General features: G+C 42.2%; 1 protein-coding gene across 5 annotated transcripts in view; it reads right to left on the reverse strand.

The window, feature by feature from the left end:
- LOC122544520 (high affinity immunoglobulin gamma Fc receptor I-like) overlaps window positions 1-16,690 on the reverse strand; it is a 223,148-nt gene that overhangs the window by 45,756 nt on the left and 160,702 nt on the right. The window contains exon 1 of one of the 5 annotated variants that reach the window (XM_043683814.1): window positions 14,621-14,741. The exons of the other annotated variants lie outside the window; for them this stretch is intronic. The gene's annotated coding sequence lies outside the window, so the exon portion shown is untranslated. Of the gene's footprint in view, window positions 1-14,620; window positions 14,742-16,690 lie in introns of those variants that run through there. 5 annotated transcript variants of the gene reach the window in all.

Below are 16,690 nucleotides of genomic sequence, written 5' to 3' on the forward strand. Positions count from 1 at the left end.
ATCATAGCTGATCCTGTATCTCAAAGCCATATCCATAGAATCCTTACAATGTGGAAGTAGTTCATTCAGCCCAATGAGCCCACACCAACCTTCCAAACAGCATCACACACAGACCCATCTCCCTAACCTAACCCTGCACTTGTCATGGCAAACCTACCTAGACTACACATCCCTGGACACTAAGGGTAATTCCCCTTAGCCAATTCACCTTAACCTGCACATCTTTGGATTTTGGAAGGGAACTGGAGCACTGGGAGGAAACCCACACAGACATGGGAAGAATGTGCAAACTCCACACAGACAGTTGCCAGAAGGTGGAATCGAACCCGTGTCTCTGGTGCTATAAGGCAGCAGTGCTAGCCATTGAGCCACCATGCTACCCCCACATTCCCCATTTTGTCTTCATTTCACTTGGTTCCTTTCAAATCTAGACAATTATCACTCCATTCAGCTCCCTTTGTCTATCCCCACTTCCCAGTTTGTCACCATTTCAATCGTACTCACTTTTTGTTTCTCCACATCGGTTTCACTTTTAGCCACGTTGTACTGCATCTGCAATGTGCTTGTCCACTCACTCAAATTGTCTAAATCACTTCCTTTGCATCCTCCTCACAATCCTGGCCAGTTTTGTGTCATGAGCAAACTTGGAACTGTTGCATTTGGCTCCCTCATCCAGGTCATTAATATATATTGAGAGTGGCTGGGGCCCATGTATTAGTTCCTGCAGTATCCCACTAGTCACAATTTGCCTCTTGGGTAAAAGACACATTTATTCTCACTCTCTCTCTTGTCTGTCAACTAATTCTCAATTCACATCAATATACTGCCATCAAACTCTTGTCCTTTCACTTTGCACATAAACCTCGCGTCAAATGTCTTCTGAAAAAGCCAAATAAGCTACATGTACTGCTTCTCCCTTATTTATCCTCAGACCCTCAGAAAATGACGGTTGATTTATTAAGGTTCTTCTGCCTCTCATAACCCATTCTGGCTTTGTCCAACGTCTTTAATGCTTTCTAAGTGTTCTGTCATCACGCCTTTTATAGGTATTCCCAGAATTCCCCCTACTAACTGATGTTCAGCTATCTGGTCTGTAATACTCTGTTTATTTTTGTCACTCTCTGCCGCCTACCTTTTAAACAGAGGGATTACATTACCTCTCCTCCAATATGTGGGAATTGTTTCCAAGTCTATAGAATCTTAAAGCATTATCAACAATGCACCCATTATATCCAGTTCCACTTTCTTAAGGATGGTGAGATATCAATTAAGAGGCCCTCAGGACCTATCCCACAAATTTCCCCAACACCATTTCCCTACTATTACTGATTTCCTTCAATTCCTCCCTCTCAGTAGATGTTGGCTATCTAACATTTATTAGGAGATGATTTCTTTCCCTCTTTTGAGAAGACAACCAAATTATGCATTCAAATCTTCTGCCGTTATAATATCATCTTGATTCAGATTGCATTGGACCTACAATTGTCTTCATAAATACTTTTCTCTTCACATGTTTGCAGAAGCTTGCAGTCAGTTTTTATGTTCCCTGTTATTTTAAACTCATTCGCTATTGTCCTGCTCTTGATCAAAATTTTTGTCTTTGTTTTCCAAATTCTACAATTCAATTATGCATATTCACTTTCATGTACACCAGCATACTCGCAAACGCACACACTACCGTTATACATTTGGGCATTGCTGACGAGACCAGCATTTATTGCCTGTCGTTAACTGTGCTCTCTCTCCTGCAACCTCTTTCTCTCACTATCTCCCACGCACCCTCATTCTCGCTCTCTCCCACACCCTCACTCGCTCCATTTATCTCCTGCACCCTAACTCTTCCTGTATCTCTCCTGCACCCTCACACTCTGCCTTTCTCTCCCGCAACCTCATTCTCTATTTCCCGCACTTTAATACACTCCCGCTCTCCCCCACATTCTCAGGCTCTCTCTTACAATCTCACGTTCTCTCTCCCTCACATTCTCACTCTCTCCCATTCTTATTCTCTCTCTCTTCCCCACACTCTCAGTCACTCTCTCTCCTGCACCTACACTCTCTCCCGCACCTTTACTTTCTCTGGCTCTCCCCTGCATCCTCACTCTCCCTTTCTCCCCCGTGCCCTCACTCTGTCCCTCCTCTGTATCCTCATTCTCCCTCTCGTGCCATCATTTCCTCTCTCCCGTACACTCACACACACACGCTCTCTCTCCTGCACCGTCAATTTTCTTTTCAGTCTGTACCCTCTCTCTCTCTCTCTCATACACACAACTTCACTCTCCCGCTCGCACCCTCACTCTCCTGCACGAGTGTGTTTGTGAGAGTGTTTGGATGAGAGAGAGGGAGACTGTGCATGAAGGCTGAGAGAGATTGTGAGGAGTGCATGTAAGAGAGGGTGTTAGATAGTGTGTACGTGAGAGACATATACTGTGCGTGAGAGAGTATGAGAGATAGTGAGACTGCATGTAAGAGGGTGTCTGCGTGAGAGAACAACAATGTTGGAAAGTGTGTGTGAGTAAGTGTGAGTGTGTGTGAGTGAGTGAGCATGTGCACATGTGTGTGTATGTATTTGTTAAGCAGTCTGGGAAATACCAGCACATATGTGCACTGCTGTCCGTATCCAATAGGATTCTGCCTCTGTTCACATTCCCATTGTACACTGAGTTGAGGGCAGGAGATGAATGACAGATTTATTCCTTGCACCCACCCTGAAATAGTGATAAAAGCTGGAGATACATACCGAGCAGTAGGAGGGCAGAGAAGATATCCATCACAGTCTTGTTTGATAGGGGCGTGTATACAGTCAGTGATTCAGTCTGCTGTTTCCTGCTTGTCTGATCCTGCTGGTAGCAGGGGAGTGGTGGGCGAAGTGGGCACAGCCAAACAGTCTGAGACAGGTTGAGGAGGGACATGGTCGTCAGTCATCGGGACCTTTCTTCACCCACTACTCCCCATTACCCGCCATTCCCCCTCCTGATTAAAAATCTCAGCCTTCAATATACTCAACGACGCAGCCTCGACAGCCCGGTGTGGTAAATAATTCCACAGATTGACTCCTTTCGGAGAGAAGAAATTCCTCCTCACTGACAGCACAGAAACTGACCCTGCAGGTCAGCTCCCTTCCCTCCATCCAGTTCTTGGGGCGAAATAGGATCAGCCATTCCTCCCCATCTTTGTTTCCAATCTGTCCCATCCCATTGTCCTGAAACATTGATCCTCTCGTTTTAGATTGCACCACATAAGGAAGCATTCTTTCTCCAACTCCTTTGCCAATCACCTCTTCAGTGTCTTATATCCCTCAGTTAGAGCTCATGTACAAGAGGGATAGACTGCATTCAAGCTAGAGGGGGATCAATATTCTGGCGGAGAGATTTGCTCGATCCACTCGGGAGGGTTTAATCTAATCTGATTGGGACGTGGGATCCAAAGCATTGGGGAGATGAAAGAGAAGGTTGCGATCACACTTGTTGCGTTTCCACCCTGAATTACAGATAATGATTATTTTATTTATATAATATATAATTAATATTTATAATAAATCGATTGTGTTAACCTGAATCAATATTAATTGACAGGATTTCTTCACACATTCTCAGTGACCTGTCATATTGATTCATGGTTAATTTAAAACATGACTGCATTAATTCATTGTTAATTAAAGAATGGAAAGCTACATTACTGGCTGATGAGGTAACTAAAGAAGCTGCCCTGAATCCATAGGAGTGGTGGTTTATTCCTTAATACCTACTGTCCCAGGTCCTCGGAAAGCTCCTATCTCTGGTCACTGCCAATCCCAGAAACTAAAGATTTGTTCTTAAAGATGTATATACTGGGCTTGTCCTCCTCTTTGTCTTTCCTCAGGAAACAGATTTTATTGGCACTGACTCCGCCCCTCGAATTCACTATTCATCCGATTTGACCGGGAGCTTGGGTCTTTGTAAAATCATGGACAGAGACTAAATTGCAACCGGACTGGGAATGGCCGTGCCAGGCTCTTTTGACTTCCGAAATGACGATAAGAACGGCAGGGCAAGACTGGACTCACTCGGATCAAAGGGCCAGTGGAATCTCCAGTTGAGGAAGAAGTCTGGACAGCCGAATCAATGCAAGAACCACTGAAACTCAGACTAAAGAGACTTTGAGAACCGATTATATAGTGGCTACGCGAGCACGAGATTATTTCTGTGGGATTGTATATTAAGTCTTTTGGTGCTTCAACAAAACTTTTAGAATGCTGGGGATGCTTAGGGTTATGATACAAGCTTTCTTAGTATTGGGATTTTGTCAAACATTATTTTCATATGTGTTATTAACAGTTCCTGAGTCTGACAACCCACAGGTAATAGACACCGATGCATGCAGCTTAGTAAATTGTGGGGATGTAGATAATCAGAGACAGTACTGCATCTCAGAAATACATCTTAAGTCCTTTGGGGATGATGCTTGTTATGTTCGTCTCGTCACAGTACACCAGGCCCCCTTCCCACCAGCTCTCGATTGTCCCAATAAAGAGTGTAAACCAATATACCTAATGATAGAGAAAACCACAAGGCACGAAGCAATTATTTGGGGGGTGGGCACCTATGAAGGATTTCTCGGGCTGTTGTTTTCAAATTAGCATAGGGAAGGGTAAACAGACAGAACTACTGGATAATATGATTTCAACCTTTCACCCCTCCCGATGACCCTAAGGTGGTAAAAATTATAGATGTGAAGGACTTGAAACAGACCATCGAAATAGATACAGGGTATGGGGATGCAAATGCCTGGATTGAATGGGTAAAGTATACTGTACAAAGTCGAAACAAGAGCAATTGCCATGCATGAGCCTCCGGTAGGTCAGTGGCCCAGGTAGTTCCCTTTCCACTTGGGTGGAAGCGAGACAGGAAATGCATGAAATGTATGATAGCCCTGTACCAGGATGATACTACATGGAATGATAGGAACTGTACCTCCCTATCTCTGATGTTCTCTCCCTTGGAGAAGAAAGACTTAAAAGCACCCCACCCCCACACCCCACGTTTTCAGCTGCAGTTGGAAATCACATGTCGTGTGTGTGTCGGTGAGGTACAAATCAGCCCAGAGACTTGGGGGGAGCTGAAATTATGTACAGAGATTAAGAATGTCACCGAAATGGACAAGGGAGGGAACTACTCAGCACTAAAGGTTCCCCCAGTGGATCTGTGGTGGTACTGTGGAGGCAAAGTATTGTGACACACTGCACCTCCGGATTGGAGATGGATGTGTGCAATTGTACAATTGGCAATTACATTTACCCTGGCATTTGAGAAGGAAAAGATAGTAGAGAGAAAGTGAATAAGTAAAAGATCATTATTAGAAACCTCTTTTGATGGCAGGATTTATCTAGACTCTATAGGAGTTCCAAGAGGGGTAGCGGATGAGTTCAAGGCTCGCAACCAGATTGCAGCAGGGTTTGAGCCAGCTCTCTTCTGGTGGGTAACAGTTAATAAAAATGTAGATTGGATAAATTACGTTTTCTATAATCAGCCACAATTTATAAATTATACAAGAGATGCGGTTAAAGGAATAGCAGAACAGCTTGATGCAACAAGTAGGATGGCATGGGAAAATAGAATGGCCCTTGATATGATTCTAGCGGAAAAAGGTGGGGGGGGGGGGGGGGGGGTTTATGTTAGGAGGAAGCTGTTGTACCTTTATTCCTAATACCACTAATGGTTCAATTACTCAGGCCTTAAGGGGATTGACTACCTTAGCAGAGGAACTGGCTGAGAATTCGGGAGTAGACACATCTCTCAAGGGATGGCTTGAATCATGGTTTGGAAAATGGGAGGGCGGGGTGGTTTCCATCCTTACTTCCCTGATAGTAGTAGCCGGAGTATTGGTAGCCATTGGCTGTTGCATCATAACCTGTATACGAGGGCTCACCCAAAGACTGATTGAGACAGCCTTAACGAAACAATTGCCCCTAAAGAGCAATCAGAGAGAAGGGCTCTACCTGTTAAACAATGAAGGAATAAGTGACCTCGGAGAGATTTCCAAAATAAATGAAATTTCGGGAAAGATGCCCGCCAATTTGGAAGCGACATATAAGAAAAATGCAGAAGATAACTAATGATAATTAAATAAAAAGGGAGAGAGTGTGGGATATAGGTAAAGCAGTGTTACTTCTGCAATCATAATTACTTATGCAAGGTAAATGACCTCATACCAGTGTATAATTGTTTCAGACAAGAGCTGAGTTAACAAGAATGAAAACTATGTGAAGGAAATATATAATTGCTTTTGCATTAGCTAAAATGTGCATACAAGAATGAAATGTGCCTGCAAACAATGGTAGATGTCACAGACAAATAGATAAGGTGCTGTGAGGGGAGGGGGTTAAGTTAGATATGCCTATACAAACAGTAGTTATAAGCATCTGTTTCCCACTTCTGCAAAAACAAGAACAAAACACAATCAAGAGGTCATAAGACTCAGTTTGGGCAAAGAATAAAAGGAAATGTTGCTTTAGCAAGCACGGAAACAGATGGCAGTGAAGAAGGATACATAACAATAAGACTACAGAGGAATGTGCTTAAATGGCCTTGTGAGGCCAGAGAAAACATTTTGTCACGGACAAGGCCGGATGTGTTCAGAGATAAACAACTGGGTTTAGAATAGTGACAGATGTAAACAGGGGAGGAGCAATAGGAGGAGGGAAGAGAAACGAATTACATAAATATTGTGTACTCGTTAAACTCGGTGTGTGTGTGACTACCTTGTAAATACTAGACACCACACCCCTCTTGCAAGAGCGTAATAAACAATACTACTGCTTCAGATCTTGTCTCGGACTGAAATTATTCAATTGAGTAAGCTTTGTTTCTCACAGTACAGAAGGTAATGACAGCAATTAACAAGCAAAGGCAGTGTTGATTATCCTAATACTAGACAGGATTTACACGGGTATAACAGAAAGCAAGGGAAATCTGGGTTAAACTGCATTTATTTCAAGATAGGAAGCCTGATAGATAAGGCAACTGAACTGAGGGCATGGATTGTTACATGGGACTGGGATATTACAGCTATTACAGAAACATTGCTGAGAGAGGGACAGGACTTATAGCTCAATGTTTCAGGGAACAGATATTATAGGAAGGATAGAAAGGGAGGCAAGAGAGGAGAGGGGAGTTCATTTTTGATTAGGGAGAACATCACAGCAGTCCTGAGAAAGGACATCCTTGAGGGATAATTCACTGAGGAGAAAGTGAGGTCTGCAGATGCTGGAGATCAAAGTTGAAACTTTATTGCTGGAACAGCACAGCAGGTCAGGCAGCATCTAGGGAACAGGAGACTCGACGTTTCGGGCACAGGCCCTTCTTCAGGAAATTCACTAAGTCTATATGGGTAGAACTGAGAAATCAAAAGGGCAAGATCACTTTAATGCCATCTACTATAGGCTTCTCCCAATTGACAGTAGGAAATTGAGGAGCAAATATGTAAGGATATCATAGATAGCTGCAAGGATAATAGAATGGTAATAATAGGAGATTTTCACTTGCCTAACATCGACCTAGGCTGCTATGGTGTTGAGGGCTTGGTTGGAGAGAAATGTGAATGTGCTCAGGAATAAATTCTCATGCAGTTTGTATATGGCCCGATTAGAAAAGGCGCAAAACTTGACCTTCTCTTGAGAAATAACGCAGGGCAAGTCTCAGAAGTGTTAGCAAGTGAACACTTTGTGAATGGTGACCATAATTCTATTACATTTGACAGCTATGGAAGAGGAAAGGTGCACAAGTTAAATTTCTCAACTGGAGCAAGGCCAATTTCGATGGCCTTTGACAGGAACTTTCATGAGTTGATTCAGGGAAGCTGGTTGCAGGCAAAGGGACATCTGATAAATGAGAGGCTGTCAAAAGTGAGTTAATGAGTGTTCAGAGCCAGCATGTTCCAGTCAGAAGTAGGGAACCCTGGTTGACTAGAGATATAGAAGGAGAAAGTGAGGTCTGCAGATGCTGGAGATCAGAGCTGAAAATGTGTTGCTGGAAAAGTGCAGCAGGTCAGGCAGCATCCAGGAAACGTCAATTCTCCTGTTCCCTGGATGCTGCCTGACCTGCTGCGCTTTTCCAGCAACACATTTTCAGCTAGACATATAGAAGCCCTGGTTTTGGAAAGGAAGGAGGCAAATGACATGTATAGGTAGCTGTCATCCAGTGAATTCCTTGAGGATTATAGAGGGTGTCACAGTGTGCTTAAGAGAGAAGTCAGCATTGTATAAAGGGGACATGAGATTGCATTGGCAGATAAGGTAAAGGAGAATCCACAGTACTTGAAGGACAAAAGAGTAATTAAGGAGAGAAGAGGGCCTCTTCAAAACCAACAATGTCTTGACGTGTAGAGCAACAAGAGATGGGCGAGATTCTAAATGAAAACTTAGAATCTATGTCAGGACAAATGCTTATTGCTTTTCATCTTCCCGATGTCATTTTGTCAATATACTGGGCCCAGTCTTTGGAAGGATCTCACAAATCATGCTTTCCTAATAACGGCATGATGCCACAAATTCAAAGACAACTCTTGCAAGTGAATCACTTCAGCAGTGCGTTTTTCTCTTTTCACCACTGAAATAGTTACACATGCATAGCACATGACACTGACCCAGCTAAACTGAACCACCACCTAATGTGAACAGAAGCTCTGATATTTCTGCTTATATCTGTCAGTCAGGACTCCCAGATTGGACTAGACCATCAGCCCCAATCAGGGAACTCAGATTCTATGAGGTCCACCTGGCGACTTTGTTCTAATCATTGTAGGAGGGGGCTACAAAAACAGAGCAAGGAGAATCTCGGTTGATAAGCAGGGTCAGATTTGGAAACAGATGTCTCAAAATTATCAGAGCAAATTTTAAAAATAAATTCAGGTTAAAAAGCAGAACTCAACAAGAAAGCAGAATCACCCATGGTTGGGAAAGGCGGTCAATGAGTACAGTCCAACTCAAAACAATGGTCAGTCAGAGATTTGGACATCTTTCAGGAACACACAGATGGTGTTCAAAACAGAGAAAAATTATGGTGAAAGTAAAAAGATACAAAAAACGAGCTTCTGTGGATATGTAAAAAAGAAAAGAGAGTTGCAATCTATCGGACATGCTCTAAAGTCTACAGAATTTTGGAAGATAATCATTAATCCAAGCCAAGTTGCAGTTAAAAAGGGGTGCTGCACATCTTAAAAGTATTAAGGGAGATAAGTCCCTGGGCCCTGATGGATCTATTCCAGAATATTGAGGTAGGTGAGTGAGCAAATTGCTGGAGCAATGACAGACATCTTTGTATCTACTTTAGCCACAGGTAAGGTCCCAGAGAACTAGAAAATAGCTAATGTTACCTCATTGTTTAAGAAGGCTATCAGGGATAATCCAGGAAACCACAGGCCTGTGAGTCTCATGCTGATGGTAGGGAGTTTATTGGAAATGATTCTCCAGGACAAGATCTATATGCATTTAGAAGCAAATTGACTTATTTGCAATCAATACCATAGTCATGCCTCACTAACTTGATCGAGTTTTTCAGGAGACAAAGATGATTGATGAGGGAGAAGTTGATATTGTGTACATGGACTTCAGTATAGTCTTTGACAAGATCTGTCTTGACAGACTGGTTAAAAAGGTAATGTTACATGGTATCAAATGTGAGCTGGCAAGATGCATGCAGAACTGGCTTAGACATAGAAAACAGAGGGTTGTGGTGGAAGGATGCTTTTCGACTGGACGCTTGTGACTAGTGGTGTTCCATAGGGATCAGTGCTGGGACCTCTGCTGTTCGTGATTTACATTAATGAGTTGGAGGAAAACGTGGCAGGTCTAATTAATAAATTTGCAGACAGTACAGAGTTTGTAGGAGTTACGGATATTGAGGAAGATTGTCAGAGGATACAGCAGGATATAGATCAGTTGAAAGCATGGGAAGAAGACTGAAAAATGGAGGCTAATCCAGACAAATGTGGGTTGATGCATTTTGGAATGTTATGTAGAGGTGGAAAATATACAATGAATGGCTGAACCTTCAGGAGTATTGAAATGTAAAGAGATCTGGGTGTGCAGGTCCACAGATCACTGAAGGTGGCAGTGCAAGTAGATAATGTGAATAGACAGGCTGCCCAAAATAATTAATTTATGATGAACTTCAATATAGTGGCCATAAATTGAAGTATGCTGGGAAATGGAACCCAGCCTTAACTAAAGTGACTGTCTCAATCCATATACTGCAGAATACAGACAGTCCGCAGCTGCCACAGACAGTTTGCAAACAAACCTGACAGCTGCAGACCCTGTAATACACACCTGGAGTTGGGACACTGAATGGGACAATGGAATGTTGCCCCAGGATAATTAGGAGCATCGAATCATTCGCAAGACATGGAGGCACACAGCACCCTTATTTGGAGGGAACTGTGTGCATCCAGCACTTACCAAAATGGACAACTAATGGCCACACTATCATGAATGTGCCAACACCTTGTTGGGTCTGATCAAAAAGGTAATCAAATGTAATCAATCCACTGGCAGATCCTCAAGACCCTCCCAAAAGGGCACGACGATTCAGAAGGGTAAGAATTGCCACAGAACCCCACTCAGCACGGCAACTCGAGAATCACCACTGAAAAAGAAGACACATTCAAGACCATTGGAAGAAGAGGAAGACATCACTATGTGGAGCCTGGCCAAGTTCTAGTGTGGTGGCATATGATCATACAAAGTTAAGTAAAGTTTAAGATGGTTTCTAATCTGTATCATTAGTTTCTAGTATACTTTATTGTTCCAATATTAATGATGCCAAATAAACGAGTATTATTGTGTATCATTAAGGTTCACCTCACAGTTCTTTTGCTGATTATAAGAATTTAAACATACTTTGTGGCAGGTGCAACAATAAGGTAGCGAAAAAAGACCTACGGCATGCTTGCTTTAATTTGAAGGGACATTGAGGATAAGGATAGGCAGGTTATGTTGCACCTCCATACAACTTTAGTTAGACCACCTTTGGAATATTGTATACAGTTCTGGTCACCACACTACCAGAAGGATGTCAATGGTTTGGACAAGATGCAGTAAAGTTTTACCAGGATGTTGCCTGCTATGGGGGATTTTAGCTATGAAGAAAGGTTGGATAGATTGGGTTTATTTTCATTGGAAGGCAGATAGATGAGGGTTGACCTGATCGACGTTTATAAGATTGTGAATGACATGGATAGAGTGGAAGGTATGAGGCTTTTTCCCTGGGTGGAGGGGTCAATTGCTAGGAGACAGGTGCTGGGGAAGGGTGGATAGGGAAGTCTGAAAGAGTTTTGCGAGGCAGGCTTTTCACACATAGGATGAGTGCCTGGAATCCATTGCCAGAGGTGGTGGTGGAAGCTGGCAAAATAGCTGCATTCAAGAAACACCTGGACAAATGCATGCATAGGAAGGAGCAGGGGGACAGATTAATACACAAGGGCAAAATGTGTTGGCAGAGTTTTGGAGGGTTGAAAGGCCTGTTCCTTTGCTGTATTGTCCTTTGTTCTTAATGCAAGTAATGTTTCCAGGGTATCTTCATTCACTACTCTGGGGTGTAGATGATCAGGTATTAGTGATTTTCTACCTTTAATATTATTATTTACCCCAGCATCATTTCCGTTCTAATCCTGATTTCGTTCACTTTTGCCCTCTCACTCAACTCCTAGTTCTCTAACATTTCAGCCACTTACTTGAGTCCTCTTTTGTGAAGACAGAAGTAAAGTAAGTGTCGCAATCTTCTGCCACTTCTTTGTTCCCCAATATAATTTCACTTGGATTCTTACTGCTCTAGATCTACATTTATCTTTGTAAACTTGTTTTTCTCACATATTTATAGAATTTTTTTATTACTGCCAATTTGTATGTTCACTAAAATTTTACTCTCCCACACTATTTCTACTCTTGAGCATTTATTTTCCTTTTTTTTTGCTGATTTCTTAAATGCTCTGAATCCTCAGGCTTGCCGTTTCCTTTTCTCAAGCAATTTTTCATCTCTGCTCTTTGGTTCTGTACTCTCTATAATCAATTTTATAAGTCATAGCAGAGCCACCTTTCCTCTTTTTTTCTATTTGCATCAGACAGGAATGAGTAATTCACAGGATGCTATCTTTAAACATGAAATCTTTTTATGGATTTGAGAACAGAAGCAGTGAAGTCTTGTTTCAAACACACTAGACTTTGCTGAGACTGTATATGGAGGACTGTGCGAACTTTGGGTCTCCTCATCTCAGAAAGATGATATATCCACGTAGAACTCTACCCACCATCAAACACTTTAATATAGCTCCACAATCCATCCTTGCCAATTTGTGTCTCTTACACTCATAGTTCCCTTTATTTAGATTCAGGATGCCAGCTTCTAGTTCAACAACTTGGCCCTTCAACTTGATGAAGAATGCTGTCATATTATGGTCACTCTTTCCCAAGGGAACTGTACATAACAAGCTTGTTAATTCACCATTTCTCATTGCAAAATATCCCATGTAGAACAGCTTGTTGGCTGATTGGTTCTTCAAGGATTTGGTCTAAAAAGCCATCCCTTTCTCAATCACACACAAAAACTTCAAGAAGGTGACTCACCACCACCTTCTCAAGGACAACTAGGGATTGGCAGCAAATACTGTCCAGCCAGCAATACCCACAACTTAGACATGAATAAATGACAAACACACACATGCTTTTGGAAATAGTCCACCACTTTGTTTTGTCCAGTCCAAATGCAAATTAAAGTCACCCAGGATTACAGAGGCACCGTTACTGCAGAAATCTTTGATGCGTCGCTTAATGCCAGAATATGCTTGTCAGAAGGCTAATGAAATGTTAACCTTTATTACAAGAGGATTTAAGTACAGGAGCAGTGATGCCTTGTTTCAAACACACCGGACTTTGGTTAGGCTGCACCTGCAGGACTCTCCAGAATGATGTCATTTCCATGTGGAGAGAGGGCCATGAAGATGCACTAGACTTGTCCCTGAGATGAGGACAATATTCTATGAAGAGAGTGAGAGCAAACTGGGGTTGTACTATTGAGGAATTTGATGGATGAGCGATGACATAATTGAAAATACAGTAACACTACTCTTAAAAGGAGGGACATGGTAGATACATGGTAAATATTGTTTGCTGTTTGAGAGTAACTAGAATTAGGCAGGATTTTAAAACAAGTGGGACTTTGGCCGGAGATGACAGTTTATTTTGTTTTGCTTGGTAGTTTGTAATCCTTCAGAATTATGTACCTACAAAGGTCTAGGGTCAGTTATTACTGTGCATGTTGAAGGGGTAGAGCCTGAGAGATGTCTGAATACTAATCGTTAACTGAGTTAATGGGAATGGGGTGTGTAAATTGAATTGAAGGCCTCAATCAGCCGTGATCATATTCAATGGGATTGCAGATTCAAGGGGCTGAATGGTCCACTCCTGTTCTAACATTACTCTCTTGCGAAAGTAGCACTTCCTGTTTCTTTTCTTTCAGAATTATACTCAAGTACTTTCCATCCCTAATTGTGAAATTCTGCTTGAAAATGCAAATTTATAGACTTGTCTGCTCAAAGACTTGTTCTCTGAATGAATGCTGTGCTTATGAAAATGTACTGTGTGAGATTAAACCCCAGCTGTCCTTTGTCTCAAGGAGGAACTGAAGATTCGAAATGACTGAGTTAAGCCTCATTGAGGCAAGCATTTTCAGTAAGAATATCTGACAAAAATGTGTTTCTGTAAATTACAGCTTCAACACGAAGTAATTTAACTCCGAGCCTGGAAAGTCAGCATTAACAAAGCTTTTATTTCATGTACACTCCAAGTAAGTTGCAGTCTCAATGAAGAAATTATGTATGTGAGGAAATATTGGATAGGATAGACGGATAGTTTGGGTTGGATAAATCAGATATGTAGACAGACAGATATGATATTTTCTGGTAAAAATTTGAGCATGTTTTTATAAGCTTGGATTCCGTACAGTGTGGAAACAGGCTCTTCGGTCCAACAAGTCCACACCGACCCTCCAAAGAGTAACCCACCCAGTCCCATTTCCCTCTGACTAATGCACCTAACACTATGGGCAATTTAGCATGGCCAATTCAACTGAACTGCACATCTTTGGACTGTGGGAGGAAACCAGAGCACCCAGAGGAAACACGTGGAGAATGTGCAACTCCACACAGAGAGTTGCCTGATGCTGTGAGGCAGCAGGTCTAGCCACTTTGCCACCCATAGTATGGTATAGTAAAGACACCATTGTTTAAGGGAGTGCCACAAAGGAGTCCACACACATCAAAATTGCACCATTTCATTAACACTGTCACTGCTGAGCCCTGGTTTAATGTGCATGATCAATGTTTTATCCCATTGGGAAGGATTTGTTGCTGAACATAGTGCTAAGAATAGAGTTACACTCAGTGAGATTTAAAAGTAAAAGTTCAAATCCAAAACATTGAATCTTAAACTGTGTGTGAGAAAAATGCACTAATTCGACAACAATGGAATACAGCAACTCTAATGAAAGACTGGTCAAGTAAAGCACTGAAATGCTACACCATCTGACAATGTGCTTTAGTGAACTTGTGCCAGAATTCAGACACTTAATAAATCATTTGGTGAGTTACTTACTGTTTTGATGGAATGGGAGAATCCAGGTAATGTTCGCACATAACACCGCACTACAGGAAGAGATAGATGTCAATTATTCCCAGAAAGGAAACAGTCCTGAAATTAACAGCCTCTCCAACAGTGTGCGAATTGCACTGACAAACTTTGCAAGAATCTGCACACCACGTCCTTATTTCAACACTTCCCTCTTTTTTAAATCTTTTAAAGGACTTGCACTGTAGTCAGTGGAGTGCCTTTTGTTTCTCAAGATGCGTGAAAGCAATGTTGCAATCATTTGGTTCAATGGAAAGAAGAAGAGAAAATGTGCAAGGAAGTAAATCCGTATTGGTATTGCAGATGGGTGGGTATCAGTGTGTCTTGGAATTGCATCTCACTCCCCAGCATGTGCAACAAACAGAACTGTGTCTGGAACCTTTTGTTTTTCAAATAAAAGAGAGTGAGGGCACAGTACTATATTCTAGACGTGTTACCCCTGACAGAGGGAATGTCTCATTGGAGGCAACATCTCAACATTTATGGGATACACACAATTATGTGATTGCCGTGTTGCCTTCAGCAGAGAGAGAGAGAGAAAATAGATTAAAATGCACCAGTACAAGCTCCAAGCTTTAAGTGATGGCACCATTGTGGTTGTCTTCGACATTGGTGGGCTCAGTGCAGGACTCGAGGTGACAGCATTGGCATTGGCTCTCAACAACTGGGAGCCTCTGCAGTCAATGGAGAAGACAGCATCTGTGGTCAGTGTCAGATAGCTGCAGCAATGCATTAGGCCTGAATCCATACCTGGGTAGATCAATAGGAGCAGCAGTTCCTTCAGCGGCAGTGTGGGTGACCCAGTGTGGGCTCTCCTGGAATAGACTGTGTGGACAAAATGTGGCACAGAGGAGGAGATCGGGCCCTTGTAGCAAGTGCTGTTGTTAAAGACTTTCAAAAGACCATAATATTTGATTTTCTGCTTTATTTCTGCGTTTTTCTACTTCATACAAAGAACTACTGTAATATTCAACTCTTAACTTTGTTCTTTCTTTTTATCTTGTTCTTATGATTCATACCTGAGGTGGTGCCTTGTGTGGCAACATTACACACTTTTCACTGTACTCCTGTACTTGGGTACTTGTGACAACAAAATCTAAATCTGAGAAAGGCAACGTTAAACCAGATTTGGGTGTCCCTTGTATACCCGCCATTGAGAGTAAATATGCAGACAGAGTCATAGAGTTATACAGCACAGAAACAGCCCCTTTGACCCAACTCATCCACGCTGACCAAATATCCTAAACTGATCTTGTCTCATTTGCTCGCATTTAGCCCAAGTCCCTCTAAATAATTTTTATTCATGTACCCATCCAGAAGCCTTGTAAATGTCATTATTATAATCATCTCCACCAATTCCTCTGGCAGCTCATTCCATACAGTCACCTCACTCTGAATGAAAAAAATGCCCCTTAGGTCACTTTTATTTTTTTCCCCTCTCACCTTCAACTCTTGCCCTCTAATTTTGGTCTCCCCTATCCTAGGAAAAAGACTTTGACTGCAAACGCTATCCATGTCCCTCATGATTTTACAAATCTCTCTGAATACCCTGGTATACATGAAAAGGGAAGAAATAGAGGGATATGAATCTTGTAAGTGAAGACAGTTTTAGTATGGAATGGCAAAATGTGTTGGCACAGGCTTGGAGGGCTGAAGGGCCTGTTGCTGTTTTTTGTTGCCCCTCAGCCTCTGACACTCCAGGCAAAACAAAAAGCTCCAGTCTATTCAGCTCCTCCCTACAGCTTGGAACGTTCAACCCTGCCAGTTTTTTTTCTGAACCCTTTCAAGTTTAACAACATCCTTCCCAGAGCAGGGAGACCAGAATTGAAAGCAGTATTCTAAACATGGCCTCACCAATGTCCTGTACAGCTGCAATGTGACACTCAGTATTCTGACCGAAGAAAGCAAGTCTGCCAATCACCTTCTTTACCACCTTGTCAATGTACAACTCCACTTTCAAGGAACTATGCACCTATACCCCTTGGTCTCTTTGTTCAGGAACACACCCCAGAATCCTACCATTAACTGGATAAATTC

The sequence above is a fragment of the Chiloscyllium plagiosum genome, chromosome 50, assembly GCF_004010195.1.
Source record: "Chiloscyllium plagiosum isolate BGI_BamShark_2017 chromosome 50, ASM401019v2, whole genome shotgun sequence".
Lineage (NCBI taxonomy): Eukaryota > Metazoa > Chordata > Chondrichthyes > Orectolobiformes > Hemiscylliidae > Chiloscyllium > Chiloscyllium plagiosum.